Genomic DNA, 18,384 nt, shown 5'->3' with positions numbered 1-18,384 from the left:
TTATACTAAATACTTGATAAAGTTAGTTTTATATTATGTATTACTAAAGACGATAAATGAAAGTGATTATTTTTTTCTGCAATTTACAGCAAGCAATTTCAAAATAAAATGGCTCACAATGAAGAGACCGTGGCAATTTCTTTTGAATTGTCCAACACATTGATTGAAATTGAGAGCACCAATAATGAAATATTGTCACAAGGAGGACATGACTTGTATGATTCCATTAGATTGATTGAAATGGACAGCACCAAGAATGAAATATTGTCACAAGGAGATGACTTGAATGATTCCACTACATTGATTGAAATTGAGAGCACCAATAATGAAATATTGTCACAAGGAGGAGATGGCTTGTATGATTCCATTAGATTGATTGAAATGGACAGCACCAATAATGAAATATTGTCACAAGGAGGAGATGACTTGAATGATTCCACTACATTGATTGAAATTGAGAGCACCAATAATGAAATATTGTCACGAGGAGATGACTTGAATGATTCCACTACATTGATTGAAATTGACAGCACCAATAATGAAATATTGTCAGAAGGAGGAGATGACTTGAATGATTTTTTTGATCAATCTCTTGATGGCGAATTTATCGAGTGTTTGGAGACCATAGAGTTACAAGAATCATCATTGGAGACTTTTAATGAGGACATTGCTGATGAGGACATGTTACTAGTTCTTTCAAATTTAGAAAATTCTGAAGAATAAATTTATATTTAGAAATCAAAAATTGTTTGAGACATTATTCATTTTTATTTTTAATTTATGAGGTTGTAGCGAAGTGATTGTAGTATAAAATGAGACTTACAGTATAGAGTGCAACATTTTTATGTTACATGGTAAGTTTACTCATATTTACTTCCCTTCTGCCACTATATTATCTCCAATGTGTATTTGACATGTCTTCTTCATCTCCGGCCTCCTTTCTCTCACTGTGTGTCTCCGATGCATCTTATCGCTGGTATTTTGTGTAATTACAGAAGAGAGTAAAATAAAATAGTTCGGAACGTGAAAAGGGGGCAAAGTAGAGTACTCCTCACCCCCTAGGCCTTTTTAGGCGGTCCCAAAAGGATCAGTTTCTGCTTTCCTGAGAGATTATGGTATGAGTTCCATATACCACAATAACTTGCATTACAACATGCAAGATATCTATCTCCTATTACCAACTTTTGGAGATATTCGCGCTAAGCGCGAATATCTCCAAAAAGTAACACCTGCCCTGAGCAGTTCTTAGCCATGTTATCCAATGGGAGGTGGATAACATGGCTAAGAGTATTAGCTCGGTAATGCATGAATATCGCTGAGTTTTTAGCGATATTCATGCATTGCGGCCGTTTATTATCGCATTTGCGATAAACCTTGATAATAGTAAGGTTTATCTTCGATAATTTCTGACGATGCTTAGTGGTAAAAAATTGGTTGGTAAGCATCGTTAGCGATAAATATCGCTTAACTTTGGTAATATGCCCCAACGTCTGTTAACGTTCGATTCGAAGGAAATGAGGAAGTGTTGAAAAACATTGTCTGCGCCATCTTGCCTTTTTTGAAATGCCACACTTTTGTCGTGCACGGCAGCCATTTTAGATGTCTTGACCAGACCCACTCTCTGCACGCTGTCGATTCGTAGCATGGCTCCTCACCCTCGTAAGCATCTCCCCCAGGCACTGGTCACCACCGCTCTCTGTCTTATGCATGGGCAATAAACCTTCCCCCGTCTGCGCTGCTCTTCCCTGAGAATCACACTCTGTGCCCGCCCGACACCTCCCTTTCGCCCTATTCACTACCGCACCCTCTGACACTCCTCTTCCTCTGTGTCCGAATGTCCAGGCCGGTCCTAGGCTATCAGCTAGCCCTGCAGATGTAGTTTATGGCCCCAGCTGTAAAGAATCACCCCTCTTCAAAGGAGTTATAGTAGATCAAGGCCCACACCCGATGTGATCCGTCACAGCACACGCGTTCCTACTATCTGAAAACCATCCTGTATTGTGATTGGGGAGGGGACCGAGCCTGAAGCGGAAGATTCCAGGAATGACTCTTGTACATCAAAGTTTTTACAATTATGTGTCATATTAAAAATATATAGCACTCCAACAAAGTAGTAGGAATATAAAACTTTAATAACATATAAATATATACAACAAAACAAAAACAGTAAAAACATTTAAACAACGAAGAGACCGTGGCAATTTCTTTTTAATTATCCAATAGATTTATTGAAATTGACAGCACCAATAATGAAATATTCTTGTCAGTAGCGGTCTGTTGTGCGAATAGTTCCAAGGAAGCAGAACGCGCTGAAATCTAGATGGCACGAAAGTGATGTCTAGTAAGTTGCCGCCCAGCAAAAAACGGCGTGGGGCGCCGCGGGGGTGAGTGAGTCCAGTAGGCACCACAGCTATTCTTACCGGCATTGCAGAATTACTGCTGGGGACAATGCCTGTGCTGTAGCAGGGTCACAGCAGAAACAAAAAGGATTCTGTTGAAGATGTTGTTGGTTTTCAATTTGAAAACAGTTCTGGTGTCAACTGCTATGCTAATGTAGTGGTTAATGTTTTGTTTTCTCTAGAAAATGTAAAAGAGGGGGAGGCAGTCCAAAGTTCCGTTAAAAGGGCAAAGGAAAGGATCGGTGGTTTGAACTATCAGTCAAAAAGGGGAGGGGGTGCAATAATTTTTCCTACCGGGTCACACTGTGCTTTCACCGGAAGTGAGGTCTGCAGGATTGTAGTAATTCAAAGTGAGGCTGGCGCCAGCATGGGAGCGCCGACGTCCCGCGGATACAGTTTCGTCACTCCACGGGCGATCATGGCAGTCATTCCCCATCGGGGGTCGGAGACTCCCGCGGCTCCTCTAGAATCTTCAAGGTCGTGGAGGACTACGGTGGTGGAGTCAACCAGTGACCGGGCCATTTCTTTATGTTGGGCCCGCTCTTGCCAGGTCGACCGCCATTTTGAGAGTTCGGCAGCTACCGGCGATCGCGGGGTCACATGAGCGGACGGGCTCCACCCTGCCGGGCGAGACGTTGCAGCATGGCCACAGTGGAAGAACCGTTATCTAGGTCGTTCCGAAACTGTGCAGCACTGTAGTTGTTAGGATGCCACCGCCTGGAGCGCTGAGGGTGCAGCTGGGAAGCCTCCACCTGGGGAGGCGGGAGAGGCCTGTTCGCACCGTCTCTCCCTCCCAGTGCACCCCACGGCGTCTCGCTTGAGATTTGTTATGGCCGGACCAGGCGATGAGGACGAGGGGGGGGTCGGAGGCATGTGCAAGACATCCCCCTCCAGTGTTGTCGCAGCCATTATAAAAGAAAGAAGTGTCCCGTCCGTCTTCGGGCCGGGCTTCCGGTGGATGTCGGCCGGACGCCCCTGGCTCTGGCCCCATGAACGGGTTTCTTGGTTTATCGGCTGCAGCCGGATCCCGTCGGCCTCGGCCCCCCGACCGTTGGTTGTCGGACCGGAAGAGCATGTGGCGGGACTACCTGCAACTCTCAAGGGCCACCGCGGCCGGACTGGGAGAGAGAGGGGAGGGTCGAGGAGACATTCCCCCCCCCTGCAACTGTTCAGCGTTGTAAAGGCAATCCCCTGGCCGGGTCCCGCTGGTCTCGGCCTCTCCTCCGGCTACACCCTACGTTAGGATCTCCTGGCCGAGGCGTGGCAGCAGGACCTGCCTTATATGGGCTGCTCCCGGCTGGGCGTAGCCGGAACCCTGCCCCACCTTGGAAGTTTCCAGAGTGGGGGTGGATGTTCTACTGACTTGCATTTTCCCTAGTCTATCGATTTTTTTGGCGTGGCAGGCGGTGGGACAGCGAGGGGTGATTTGGTTTCTCTTACTGTTTTTCTGGTCTCTCACCACTGGCATATTTTAACGTTTTCTTGTTTCTAGGACATTAATAGGTTTTATCATTACGTTATGTTATCGTTTCTTTGTTCGTTGTTTAATAAAAGTTCATGTTCATCAGTGGCCTACTGATTTTCGTTTTCCTATTTTTTTCTTTCCAGGTTGTTTCATGGTAAAGTTTCTGTTAACAGGATACAGTGATCACTTCGTTATTATTGCATATGTCCTTTTCACTAGGGGTGCTCTCTGGTCGGGCCAGATGACGTATCTCTAGTAAATGGTCCGGGTGAAAAAGGTGCATCAATCAGTGGGGAGTAGATAGGCATGACAGATTACAACGGGGGAGAACGGTCCGCATTACGTACCCTTTCACTACTTGCAAAGATTTTCCTACGTTTATTTGCAAACAGGGAATACCTCCAAAAAGAACTAATTCCCAAACAGTCAATGTTCGGACAATCAATCAATCAATGAGGAATGAAATAGGTACGACGTGTTAAAGGCTTGCGTTACCTACCCTTCACTATCTGCAAAGGGAGATAGAATATTCCTATTCTTCCTCGTTTGCAGGTAGAGAAGATCGTTAAGAGAATTAACTTCGAACAATTCAATGCTCGATTGAAACAATCAACAAGGGGTACTGTGAACACAAATGAACGCCGCTTATATACATACGCATTGCTATTTTCAACAGGTTGTTCCTAATGTTTCTATTTTAGCGAGGTCAAAAGAGATCCCATTAGTGGCCTACTGATTTTGCTCGATTCCTTTTGTTTTTTTACACGATTTTTCGCTATCTGCAAAGACTAAACAGAGTATTGCGACTCTGTGCTTGTTTGTAAATAGAGAATGAACCAAAGAGAACAATCAATCAAATGGAGAGAGAAGCAGGCACGACGGATTACAAAGGGGGAAAGGGCTGCGTTAACTACCCTTCACTATCTGCAAAGAGAGAGTACTCCTAATAGAAATGAGGGGTGGGGGGCAGCAATCAAAGCAGATCAGTGTGCATAAACACGAAAAAAAAAATTCTTACCACGTACTTGACATTCGACAGCTTATGATATTTGCTATTAAAAAACCATTGAAATTCACTGAAAAAACCATAGGTTATAGACCATATATAGTTAGGAATTAGCATTTACAAAACCTTGAAAATTCACTGAAAAAACCATAGGTTATAGACCATATATAGTTAGGAATTAGCATTTAAAAAACCTTATTTTACTCACACAAAACCATTGAAATTCCATATATAGTTAGTTGCACTAACTATATATTGCGCACCCGCAATCCACTGCTGATGATGTCACATATTACATCATTCATGACATGGTCAGTGACATCACTGATGACATCACTGATGACATCTCAAATGACATCACTGATGACATCACTGATGACATCTCATTTGACATCAATGACCACATCACTGATGATATCATTCATGTGACAATACAATGCATCTCCTCACATTTTAATATAACCTCTGTTTCACCCAGTGTTAAAAACAGAGTATAATTTTTGAAACCATTGACACACCAATACTAGTTACTACATACGTACTCACTGATTCCTACGTCTACACACACATTCACTCATTCACCCATACAATCATTCATACATACAATCACTCATGTTTACAACACAATCATATGCACTCATACACCTATACAGACACTCACACTCTGCCACTCATCCATGGAGTTACTCACACACCTAGTCAGTCCTGTAAAGAATCAATCACACTTCCATTTTCTACTCTATACAGTTAAACATAGAGCACCTTACGTTTTCAACCATATACTAACACATACTTACTCTCTTATACAATCATTGATACAAGTACACATTGATCTGTACAGAGTCACACACCTCCCATCCAGCCACACACACACTCAGTCTCCCATGCAAATACTTGGGCAATCAATCAATAACCCATATAGTTACTCATATAGCTACTGATCAACACATGCAGCAGTTTACAGAACAACAGACATAATGATGCACAAATTAAGACAGTTTAGTCACTAACCCATGCACTCAGTGAGACACATTTAATCACTCACTCATACATTCAGTCATGCACCTACTAAATCCTTCGTCCAGACACTTATACATCCACTCATTCTTCAATATGTAAGACATATTTTAACTTTACAGAAACATAGTCACTGGATGTTGTCATCAGTGATGTCATCAGTGATGTCATTTGAGATGTCATCAGTGATGTCATCAGTGATGTCACTGACCATGTCATGAATGATGTAATATGTGACATCATCAGCAGTGGATTGCGGGTGCGCAATATATAGTTAGTGCAACTAACTATATATGGAATTTCAATGGTTTTGTGTGAGTAAAATAAGGTTTTTTAAATGCTAATTCCTAACTATATATGGTCTATAACCTATGGTTTTTTCAGTGAATTTTCAAGGTTTTGTAAATGCTAATTCCTAACTATATATGGTCTATAACCTATGGTTTTTTCAGTGAATATATATATATATATTCACTGAAAAAACCATAGGTTATAGACCATATATAGTTAGGAATTAGCATTTAGAAAACCTTATTTCACTCACACAAAACCATTGAAATTCCATATATAGTTAGTTGCACTAACTATATATCGCGCACCCGCAATCCACTGCTGATGATGTCACATATTACATCATTCATGACATGGTCAGTGACATCACTGATGACATCACTGATGACATCTCAAATGACATCACTGATGATATCTCTTTTGACATCAATGGTCACATCAATGATGATATCATTAATGTGACAATACAATGCATCTCCTCAACTTTAATATAACCTCTGTTACACCCAGTGTTAAATACAGAGTATAATTTTTGAAACCATTGACACACCAATACTAGTTACTACATACGCATTCACTGATTCCTACGTCTACACACACATTCACTCATTCACCCATACAATCATTCATACATACAATCACTCATCTTTACAACACTATCATATGCACTCATACACCTATACAGACACTCACACTCTGCCACTCATCCATGGAGTTACTCACACACCTAGTCAGTCCTGTAAAGAATCAATCACACTTCCATTTTCTAATCTACACAGTTAAACATAGAGTACCTTACATTTTCAAACATATACTAACACATACTTACTCTCTTATAGAATCACTGATACAAGTACACATTGATCTGCACAGAGTCACACACCTCCCAGCCAGCCATACACACACTCAGTCTCCCATACAAATACTTGTGCAACCAATCAATAACCCATATAGCTACTTATATAGCTACTGATCAACACATGCAGCAGCTTGCACAACAACAGACATACTGATGCACACTTTCAGACAGTTTAGTCACTAACCCGTGCATTTAGTAAGACGCATTTAATCACTCACTCATACAGTCAATCACGCACCTACTAAAACCTTCATTCAGACACTTATACATCCACTCATTCTTCAATATGTAAAACATATTTAAACTTTACAGAAACACATAATCACTGGATGTTGTCATCAGTGATGTCATCAGTGATGTCACTGACCATGTCATGAATGATGTAATATGTGACATCATCAGCAGTGGATTGCGGGTGCGCGATATATAGTTAGTGCAACTAACTATATATGGAATTTCAATGGTTTTGTGTGAGTGAAATAAGGTTTTCTAAATGCTAATTCCTAACTATATATGGTCTATAACCTATGGTTTTTTCAGTGAATTTTCAAGGTTTTGTAAATGCTAATTCCTAACTATATATGGTCTATAACCTATGGTTTTTTCTGTGAATTTCATTGTTTTTTTAACAGCTAATATCTGTAGCTGTAAAATGTATTCTTCTTTAAATCCAAAAATATATTTTATATGTTTATGAATAATTTTTTTTTAAAATATTTTTTTTTCTTCGTTCCCGCTTCGCGAATCGGGAAGCTTCCCGTTAGCTGACCTTGATGCCGCGAAATAGACCGCGAGCCGGTAAACGTTTCTTTACCGCAAGTGCAGCGTTAGAAAACAACATCGTGACGCCTCCCGTCCGCATGACGTTCCACGTTGTCGCGTGATACGTCATATGACGTGCTACGTTAGCGAACTGGTACGCGAAGCGAGTGCCAAAGCGCAGGTTTCTGGAAGCAAACCGGGAGGCCCTGCAAAGCGCTTAACGTAAACACAGCAAGTCATGTGACTTGGTAATAACACTTTTCATTGGTTCATTTCACTTTTGGTTTCCTAATGATGTAAGACTAGGTCATATAATCTAAAATGAACACTTTTGATTGGTTGAGAACTCTTGTTTTTCCCAAATGATGAAAATCCCTCCTTCTTTCCTCACTCTGACTTTCATCATTGTGAGAGAAAGACCCTTTGTGATCACTGAGCAATGGCTTCTTTAGTAGCTTCAGCTGGTGCTTCCCCACCACCTCCACCACATCCAAGGAAGAGTGGACCACCTGCTCAAGTTGTAATTCAACAAGAAGAAGAAGAAGAGGAACAGGAGGACGAGCACGAAGAGAGGCAGTTTTTGCCTGAGCAGCCCAAGACGTCTCACCGGAAAGAAAACTTCATTTGGCAATTTTTTAAAATTCCCAAAGGTCAGAAAAAAGTAAATGCAAGATACGTAACTTGCCTTATATGTCAAGATAGACTGTCCAGAGGGACCGACAAAAAATACAGTTTCGGAAACTACACAATGCATCGCCATATGACTAGGTGGCATCCTAACAACTACAGTGCTGCACAGTTTCGGAACGACCTAGATAATCTCCCTATTATGGCCAGAAGATCTGTTGTACCGGAAGTAACGGGACCAGAGGGCAGGGAGATGGTGCCAAATATACAAATGAGATTTGGTGAAGTAAAACACACCTGCGTATTTTGCGATGGATTCATTTCCTACGGAGAAAGAAGCATCACTCTGATCAACAGAGCTATTGACTATCATATGCAAGTTTGTCCGAAACGCCCAAAATAATAAATACTTCTTTTTTTTGTTTTGTTGCTCCTGTTGAGCCCTTTACAATGAATCGTTTTCATTGCCCCCTCCAAGAAAAACCCAAAAAAATATAAAACTGTTCCGAAAAATTCAAAAACATTAAAAAAATGTTCAGAAAAATAAAAAAAAAAGTTCTTTTCAGAACTACCTCCCCGTTATTAAAAAATTGGTACAATATTTGGAACTGTGCCAACCTCTATTTCTCTTAGTTCGCTTCCTAGTTCGCTCGCTGGTACGCGAACTGGAAGCGAACCAAAAACAGTAAGTATAAGGGAAGGAAACACACACTTATGTTAAAAGAAAGACAGCTATAGGGGAGTAAACTAGAGATACTATTACCCATAATCCACTACTGATGATGTCACATATTACATCATTCATGACATGCTCAGTGACATCATCAGCAGAGGATTGCGGGTTTTTTGGCAACATGCCTTATCCACGGTTTAATAACGCTGCCTTTTGCTTTATATAAGTTTTCAAATTGTATGAAATATATACCAATAGGTCTTTATGAACCTTTAGGTAGTGCTTTTGTTCATGAGGTCTGGTCGCTTCCATACACATACAGATGTTTCAAAGATGATCAAGAAGTTTATCTGAATGGAGAGGAATGCACTGAGACGCCAGATCATTCACTAATGTGTAGGCACATACAGTTACACGATTCATGCAACAAACACCGACCAAATATGGCTTGCGTGTTGCAAGGCACGCCAGTTCCTGCTATCATCCCCACGTTCAAGTTGTTGGAAAATGGTAGTTATTTGATGCTCAATAATGAAGATTGTTCTGAGTTAATTAAAAGTATTCCTTTTATCGTAACAGTAAGTGAACGGGTTATTTGCTGCAGAAATGTTCTATTTCCTCCCACACATGAACATAGGGAGTTTTCAATCTGGCCACAAATACCAACCTTGGGACACGTTTCAACGGCATGACAAGAATAAGAGCTCTTTTGTCTCAGAGAGAGGTGGCCTTGAGTTCGGCCCGTGAAACTTTCGTACTTCACATAGCGAACACCCGTACACAGGTTTGCCTTTCAATTTCAGCAACATGTTTCCGACTATCTTTAACGCATCCTCCACAAAATCCCTGGCACACTTTTTTAAAGTTGTTACCAGTGGTCTCGTGACTTCATTTGAGAAAATCTTTGGAGTCATCCCTGCTCCCTTTCATTCCATTTTCTCCACTCTGGTTCGTGGATTGCATTTTTACTTGCATTACCAGCGGACGCTCTTGTGCTTTTTTACATTTTTAAATATGGATGTCCCTCCTATGCAACCTCCGACCCTGCAGCTGCTGACACTGTTCCGCAATCGCATGCTAGAATATTATGGCACAATGCCGTTGGCGATATTAAGCACGGCATATGGATTATCTTTTCGGTTCTCCTACTTCACCTGTGTCCAGCCTGTATTTCACTGCCTGACCTGTGATTTCGATTGGGCCATTGATTTGTGTCTCTGCGGACCGGTTTCTCCTGACGTCGACTTTAATCAGCTGATGACTCCTATCATTACTCACGAGTTGATTTGTCCTGGCGAAAGGATTATGGCTGTGGCATTGATGCATGGACTACTTGGTCCCTGGAATTTACTGGCGGCAGCACAGTCTTTCTTGGAACACAGCTTTCTTGAAAACCCACCGAGCTGTCCTCTGATGGTGATAGAGGATCCGGTGCTGGGAGAGCACGTATGTTCTTTTCCGCTTTTAAATTGGATGGCTGAACTGTTTTCGGATGAAGACGGTGACTTCCTGTTGGAGGCTGTTGCAGCTTATTTTGCATACACAGTTATGTCATAGACCTTTTTCATGTTTCATATGCTGAGTACTAGCATTTCATTGACAATTCATTGACTTAATTGTCAAGTTTTTATTATTTACCTTGCCTATTGGCTTAAGACTCGATAAAGTACTTGGCTGTTTTATTTTTCTTTAGCATTGAATTTTCCTAGTTTTTAATGCTTTACCTTGCGGACCGTCCACATATAAACTTGCAATCTGCTCTCATGAGATGGCACTTCTATTATCTTATTCAGTTCGTTTCCGGATCATGAGGAGGTGTCATCTAGGTCCTGGATATCTTTACACCGTGTTAAGTTAGCATGGGCTCATTACCGGTTTAAACGCCATTTTTCCTTTTTTGCAACTTCTGCACACGACATTTAGTTGTTGCTTTAGCTTTCCACCTAGTAGTTCATCGTGGTTTACATGAGAATAATATGTTATTGGTCTACTATCTGCTTTACTTGTTAAACTATATCTGTACAGCGAGTGCTAAAGTTTCAAGAACAACACGATACAGAATTGTTATGAGGTCTGATCTCCACGACTTCATACTCATAACATAAGTGCAACTTCTGCCAATTCTGGGCATGAGGCGGGTTTTATATTGCTTTGCCGAACACACATACACAACAGTTGATGCGGTTCACATGAAGAGAGAGCTGGTGTATGCTGATGTGATTCCTTCAAATCTAAGACACTAAAGTATGGGCACGCCCTAAACCAACACAAAGAGACCTTCTTAGCAAATAATATAATATGTGTATTAGGGAGGGTGAGATATAAGCAGCCGCGGGCCGTGGAGGGAGTTACGGTGAGGCAGGGAGGCGGGGAGGGGGAGAAGCAGGGTGGAGCCCTCTCTACCTTGCCCCTCCCCCTCCCCGCCTCCCTGCCCCACCGTAACTCCCTCCACGGCCCGCGGCTGCTTATAAGTGTTGCTAACTCTTATTCATTTACAGCATGTTAACATACTGTCACCATTCGCTTTTTATGTACTAGTAACTATGCTGGTAATTTTGCTACTGATAATATGTGTACTTGTATTCTCCACCCTGCTTCTCCCCCTCCCCGCCTCCCTGCCTCACCGTAACTCCCTCCACGGCCCGCGGCTGCTTATAAGTGTTGCTAACTCTTATTCATTTACAGCATGTTAACATACTATCACCATTCACTTTTTATGTACTAGTAACTATGCTGGTAATTTTGCTACTGATAATATGTGTACTTTTATTATCTAAGGTACTACGCCTGAGAAGACGGCATTAGTAAATAAACATTTCAAATACACATGTGTTCTTCTTAACTCCATGTTCTGGTTTCTAAGAAATATATAACGACCGACTGTTCATGAGTTCCACGTATCCTGAGGTACTATAAGTTCATATTATGGATTGTCTAAACATTGAGAGTTTGTTATATCCAATGTGACACTGTACCTAGCTTGCTAAATAGTTTTTGATTACTAACGTGAGTTTTGGGACACCCTAATTCGCCGAGGTTCCAATCCTCTGTCCACAGTTCTGTGTGAGAACAGAAACCCTGCGACAGGGGCACCCCCGACCCTTGCTGGACCTTCATCACACTTGCGATACAACTCCAGCAATGCGCCACCTTTACGGCACAGATACATCACGCATCTGTGCTGTTTTTGCCCCGTGATGCGCCGCATTGTAAATGCAGCACACCATAGGTGACGGAACAGCGGCACAGAATGACTAACACATCCCTGGTGATGCGCCAGTCATCATAAATCTATCCCTATGCTTCTTATCTTGTTAGAGATGAACCGCCATATGTATCATCAAAGTTATTTGCATTTCCTAAATAGCGAACTTTAAGGAATAAATAGCGATTCTTTACCATTCCTAGTTTGCGATGAGCTATTTGCTAATTAGCCGAATGTAGCCCAATGAAGCCCAATGTAGCCCAATGTAGCCCAAAGATGGCCGCCAGACACACAAAAAAACAAATGTAGCCCAAATATCAGCCAGATGTAGCCCAACTATAGCCCAGTGACAGAATGACCAATCAGCTTCGCAAACCTCCGTTACGCGAAGCGGAGCGCTGTTACAGATATATATCTTTTTTTGAACGTTAATTTCTCAAAATCCACTGGAGCACATATATTGAGACCTAGCAAAGGCACATCGGGCTACCAGTCCCTAATATTTTGCCAAGTTTCGTGCAAATCCATTCAGCCGTTCAATTATTATTTTTATTATTTTTTTTTGCCCCGCGGGGCCCTTTTAAAACCTCCACATCAAACCTAGGGGGTCAGCGAGGATCTACTATGCCCCCTTATAGTTATTTCCCCCTTTGTTTTGACCTCCTCTTGTCTCTCGATCCTACCGAGAGACAAGATGGCGGCCGCTACGGACTGTTTGGAATGTTGACAGACGCCGGAGAACCAATCAGCTTCGCTTCACAAAGCTCCGTTGCGCGAAAAGTCCGCGAACCAGAGCGCTAACCGGTCCGCTGTTACAGATATATATCTTTTTTTAAACGTTAATTTCTCAAAATCCACTGGAGCACATATATTGAGACCTACAAAAGGCACATCGGGCTACCAGTCCCTACAATTTTGCCAAGTTTCGTGCAAATCCATTCAGCCGTTCGGGCTAAAAGTGAGGCCAACCGCCCTATGGAAAACTCAATGTTAAAAACACGTTTTGGGACCCCCCTTTTTTCTCGGCCCCCACTGGACGAACCCCCCCCAAATTTTCAAGGGCTGCTCAGAAACAAAATGTGCCATTTTCCTGAAAATTTCAGCCAATTCCGTCCACAAACGCCAAAGTTATTAGACATAGAATTTTCAAAAAACCCATAGAGAAAAAATCCTAACTATATATACCTACTGGCGACCGCCAGTAGGTAATATATATATATATATATATATATATATATGTGATGTCACAGGTACGGACAGCGCAGCAGAGAAAGGGAACAGGGGAGTCTCTCCTCTTGTAAGCTCCGCATTGCAGACTCCTATCGAGATTACAGGCAGCATGAAAGTGCACTTGCTAGAAAATAAGGAACGTGTATGCAGTCTCATTTGGATTGTTGCTGGGACATTGTTTTAAATAAACGCTATCATGCAAAATCTTGACTATTTACAATGCCGCATGAACAGGTTGCAACAATGATGCATGCTGGGGTTTGTAGTAGCACCTACGACCTCGTGACCACATGGAGATGATGTTACTCACCTGTGAGCAAGGCGTGGCATACGCCGAAACCGGTCAGGACTTGAGTAAATAAAATGCTGTCTCAGACATATTTCAGTGTCGTGTTTTGCATGGAAGTCGGAGTGGGGCTCTATTTCTTTGGAACCTTTAAACAGACAGGATCTCCGTTCCTGTCATCTCTGAGCCCGCCCTGCAGAGTCGGTGGCCCCCGGCAAAACGGAGGACTGTGTGTTGAATTTTACTGAGGGGGCATGACACGCTCTCGCGCACCAACTGATGCATTGCCACAGGTACGGACAGCGCAGCAGAGAAAGGGAACAGGGGAGTCTCTCCTCTTGTAAGCTCCGCATTGCAGACTCCTATCGAGATTACAGGCAGCATGAAAGTGCACTTGCTAGAAAATAAGGAACGTGTATGCAGTCTCATTTGGATTGTTGCTGGGACATTGTTTTAAATAAACGCTATCATGCAAAATCTTGACTATTTACAATGCCGCATGAACAGGTTGCAACAATGATGCATGCTGGGGTTTGTAGTAGCACCCACGACCTCGTGACCACATGGAGATGATGTTACTCACCTGTGAGCAAGGCGTGGCATACGCCGAAACCGGTCAGGACTTGAGTAAATAAAATGCTGTCTCAGACATATTTCAGTGTCGTGTTTTGCATGGAAGTCGGAGTGGGGCTCTATTTCCTTGGAACCTTTAAACAGACAGGATCTCCGTTCCTGTCATCTCTGAGCCCGCCCTGCAGAGTCGGTGGCCCCCGGCAAAACGGAGGACTGTGTGTTGAATTTTACTGAGGGGGCATGACACGCTCTCGCGCACCAACTGATGCATTGCCACAGGTACGGACAGCGCAGCAGAGAAAGGGAACAGGGGAGTCTCTCCTCTTGTAAGCTCCGCATTGCAGACTCCTATCGAGATTACAGGCAGCATGAAAGTGCACTTGCTAGAAAATAAGGAACGTGTATGCAGTCTCATTTGGATTGTTGCTGGGACATTGTTTTAAATAAACGCTATCATGCAAAATCTTGACTATTTACAATGCCGCATGAACAGGTTGCAACAATGATGCATGCTGGGGTTTGTAGTAGCACCTACGACCTCGTGACCACATGGAGATGATGTTACTCACCTGTGAGCAAGGCGTGGCATACGCCGAAACCGGTCAGGACTTGAGTAAATAAAATGCTGTCTCAGACATATTTCAGTGTCGTGTTTTGCATGGAAGTCGGAGTGGGGCTCTATTTCTTTGGAACCTTTAAACAGACAGGATCTCCGTTCCTGTCATCTCTGAGCCCGCCCTGCAGAGTCGGTGGCCCCCGGCAAAACGGAGGACTGTGTGTTGAATTTTACTGAGGGGGCATGACACGCTCTCGCGCACCAACTGATGCATTGCCACAGGTACGGACAGCGCAGCAGAGAAAGGGAACAGGGGAGTCTCTCCTCTTGTAAGCTCCGCATTGCAGACTCCTATCGAGATTACAGGCAGCATGAAAGTGCACTTGCTAGAAAATAAGGAACGTGTATGCAGTCTCATTTGGATTGTTGCTGGGACATTGTTTTAAATAAACGCTATCATGCAAAATCTTGACTATTTACAATGCCGCATGAACAGGTTGCAACAATGATGCATGCTGGGGTTTGTAGTAGCACCTACGACCTCGTGACCACATGGAGATGATGTTACTCACCTGTGAGCAAGGCGTGGCATACGCCGAAACCGGTCAGGACTTGAGTAAATAAAATGCTGTCTCAGACATATTTCAGTGTCGTGTTTTGCATGGAAGTCGGAGTGGGGCTCTATTTCTTTGGAACCTTTAAACAGACAGGATCTCCGTTCCTGTCATCTCTGAGCCCGCCCTGCAGAGTCGGTGGCCCCCGGCAAAACGGAGGACTGTGTGTTGAATTTTACTGAGGGGGCATGACACGCTCTCGCGCACCAACTGATGCATTGCCACAGGTACGGACAGCGCAGCAGAGAAAGGGAACAGGGGAGTCTCTCCTCTTGTAAGCTCCGCATTGCAGACTCCTATCGAGATTACAGGCAGCATGAAAGTGCACTTGCTAGAAAATAAGGAACGTGTATGCAGTCTCATTTGGATTGTTGCTGGGACATTGTTTTAAATAAACGCTATCATGCAAAATCTTGACTATTTACAATGCCGCATGAACAGGTTGCAACAATGATGCATGCTGGGGTTTGTAGTAGCACCTACGACCTCGTGACCACATGGAGATGATGTTACTCACCTGTGAGCAAGGCGTGGCATACGCCGAAACCGGTCAGGACTTGAGTAAATAAAATGCTGTCTCAGACATATTTCAGTGTCGTGTTTTGCATGGAAGTCGGAGTGGGGCTCTATTTCTTTGGAACCTTTAAACAGACAGGATCTCCGTTCCTGTCATCTCTGAGCCCGCCCTGCAGAGTCGGTGGCCCCCGGCAAAACGGAGGACTGTGTGTTGAATTTTACTGAGGGGGCATGACACGCTCTCGCGCACCAACTGATGCATTGCCACAGGTACGGACAGCGCAGCAGAGAAAGGGAACAGGGGAGTCTCTCCTCTTGTAAGCTCCGCATTGCAGACTCCTATCGAGATTACAGGCAGCATGAAAGTGCACTTGCTAGAAAATAAGGAACGTGTATGCAGTCTCATTTGGATTGTTGCTGGGACATTGTTTTAAATAAACGCTATCATGCAAAATCTTGACTATTTACAATGCCGCATGAACAGGTTGCAACAATGATGCATGCTGGGGTTTGTAGTAGCACCTACGACCTCGTGACCACATGGAGATGATGTTACTCACCTGTGAGCAAGGCGTGGCATACGCCGAAACCGGTCAGGACTTGAGTAAATAAAATGCTGTCTCAGACATATTTCAGTGTCGTGTTTTGCATGGAAGTCGGAGTGGGGCTCTATTTCTTTGGAACCTTTAAACAGACAGGATCTCCGTTCCTGTCATCTCTGAGCCCGCCCTGCAGAGTCGGTGGCCCCCGGCAAAACGGAGGACTGTGTCATCAGTGATGTCACTGACCATGTCATGAATGATGTAATATGTGACATGATCAGCAGTGGATTGCGGGTGCGCGATATATAGTTAGTGCAACTAACTATATATGGAATTTCAATGGTTTTGTGTGAGTAAAATAAGGTTTTTTAAATGCTAATTCCTAACTATATATGGTCTATAACCTATGGTTTTTTCAGTGAATTTTCAAGGTTTTGTAAATGCTAATTCCTAACTATATATGGTCTATAACCTATGGTTTTTTCAGTGAATTTCAATGGTTTTTTAATAGCAAATATCATAAGCTGTCGAATGTCAAGTACGTGGTAAGTAAAAACATTTTCGTGTTTATGCACACTGATCTGCTTTGAATACTGCCCCCCACCCCTCATTTCTATTAGGAGTACTCTCTCTTTGCAGATAGTGAAGGGTAGTTAACGCAGCCCTTTGCCCCCTTTGTAATACGTCGTGCCTGCTTCTCTCTCCATTTGATTGATTGTTCTCTTTGGTTCATTCTCTATTTACAAACAAGCACAGAGTCGCAATACTCTGTTTAGTCTTTGCAGATAGCGAAAAATCGTGTAAAAAAACAAAAGGAATCGAGCAAAATCAGTAGGCCACTAATGGGATCTCTTTTTGACCTCGCTAAAATAGAAACATTAGGAACAACCTGTTGAAAATAGCAATGCGTATGTACATAAGCGGCGTTCATTTGTGTTCACAGTACCCCTTGTTGATTGTTTCAATCGAGCATTGAATTGTTCGAAGTTAATTCTCTTAAGGATCTTCTCTACCTGCAAACGAGGAAGAATAGGAATATTCTCTCTCCCTTTGCAGATAGTGAAGGGTAGGTAACGCAAGCCTTTAACACGTCGTACCTATTTCATTCCTCATTGATTGATTGATTGTCCGAACATTGACTGTTTGGGAATTAGTTCTTTTTGGAGGTATTCCCTGTTTGCAAATAAACGTAGGAAAATCTTTGCAAGTAGTGAAAGGGTACGTAATGCGGACCTTTCTCCCCCGTTGTAATCTGTCATGCCTATCTACTCCCCACTGATTGATGCACCTTTTTCACCCGGACCATTTACTAGAGATACGTCATCTGGCCCGACCAGAGAGCACCCCTAGTGAAAAGGACATATGCAATAATAACGAAGTGATCACTGTATCCTGTGAACAGAAACTTTACCATGAAACAACCTGGAAAGAAAAAAATAGGAAAACGAAAATCAGTAGGCCACTGATGAACATGAACTTTTATTAAACAACAAACAAAGAAACGATAACATAACGTAATGATAAAACCTATTAATGTCCTAGAAACAAGAAAACGTTAAAGTATGCCAGTGGTGAGAGACCAGAAAAACAGTCCGAGAAACCAAATCACCCCTCGCTGTCCCAACTCATGCACTCTAAAAGTTCAAAGTTTTGAGGAGTGCTTGTAACATTGTCTGAAGCCTATTTGCAATTGCTTCATCTTCACTATTCTTAAAGTAAGTGGGGGCTGTTGTGATGCGGTGCCACCCTGAACCGCTTGACGG

The sequence above is a fragment of the Lissotriton helveticus genome, chromosome 10 (genome assembly GCF_964261635.1).
Source record: "Lissotriton helveticus chromosome 10, aLisHel1.1, whole genome shotgun sequence".
NCBI classification, from domain to species: Eukaryota; Metazoa; Chordata; class Amphibia; order Caudata; family Salamandridae; genus Lissotriton; species Lissotriton helveticus.
Note: the sequence above shows the minus strand (reverse complement) of the source record.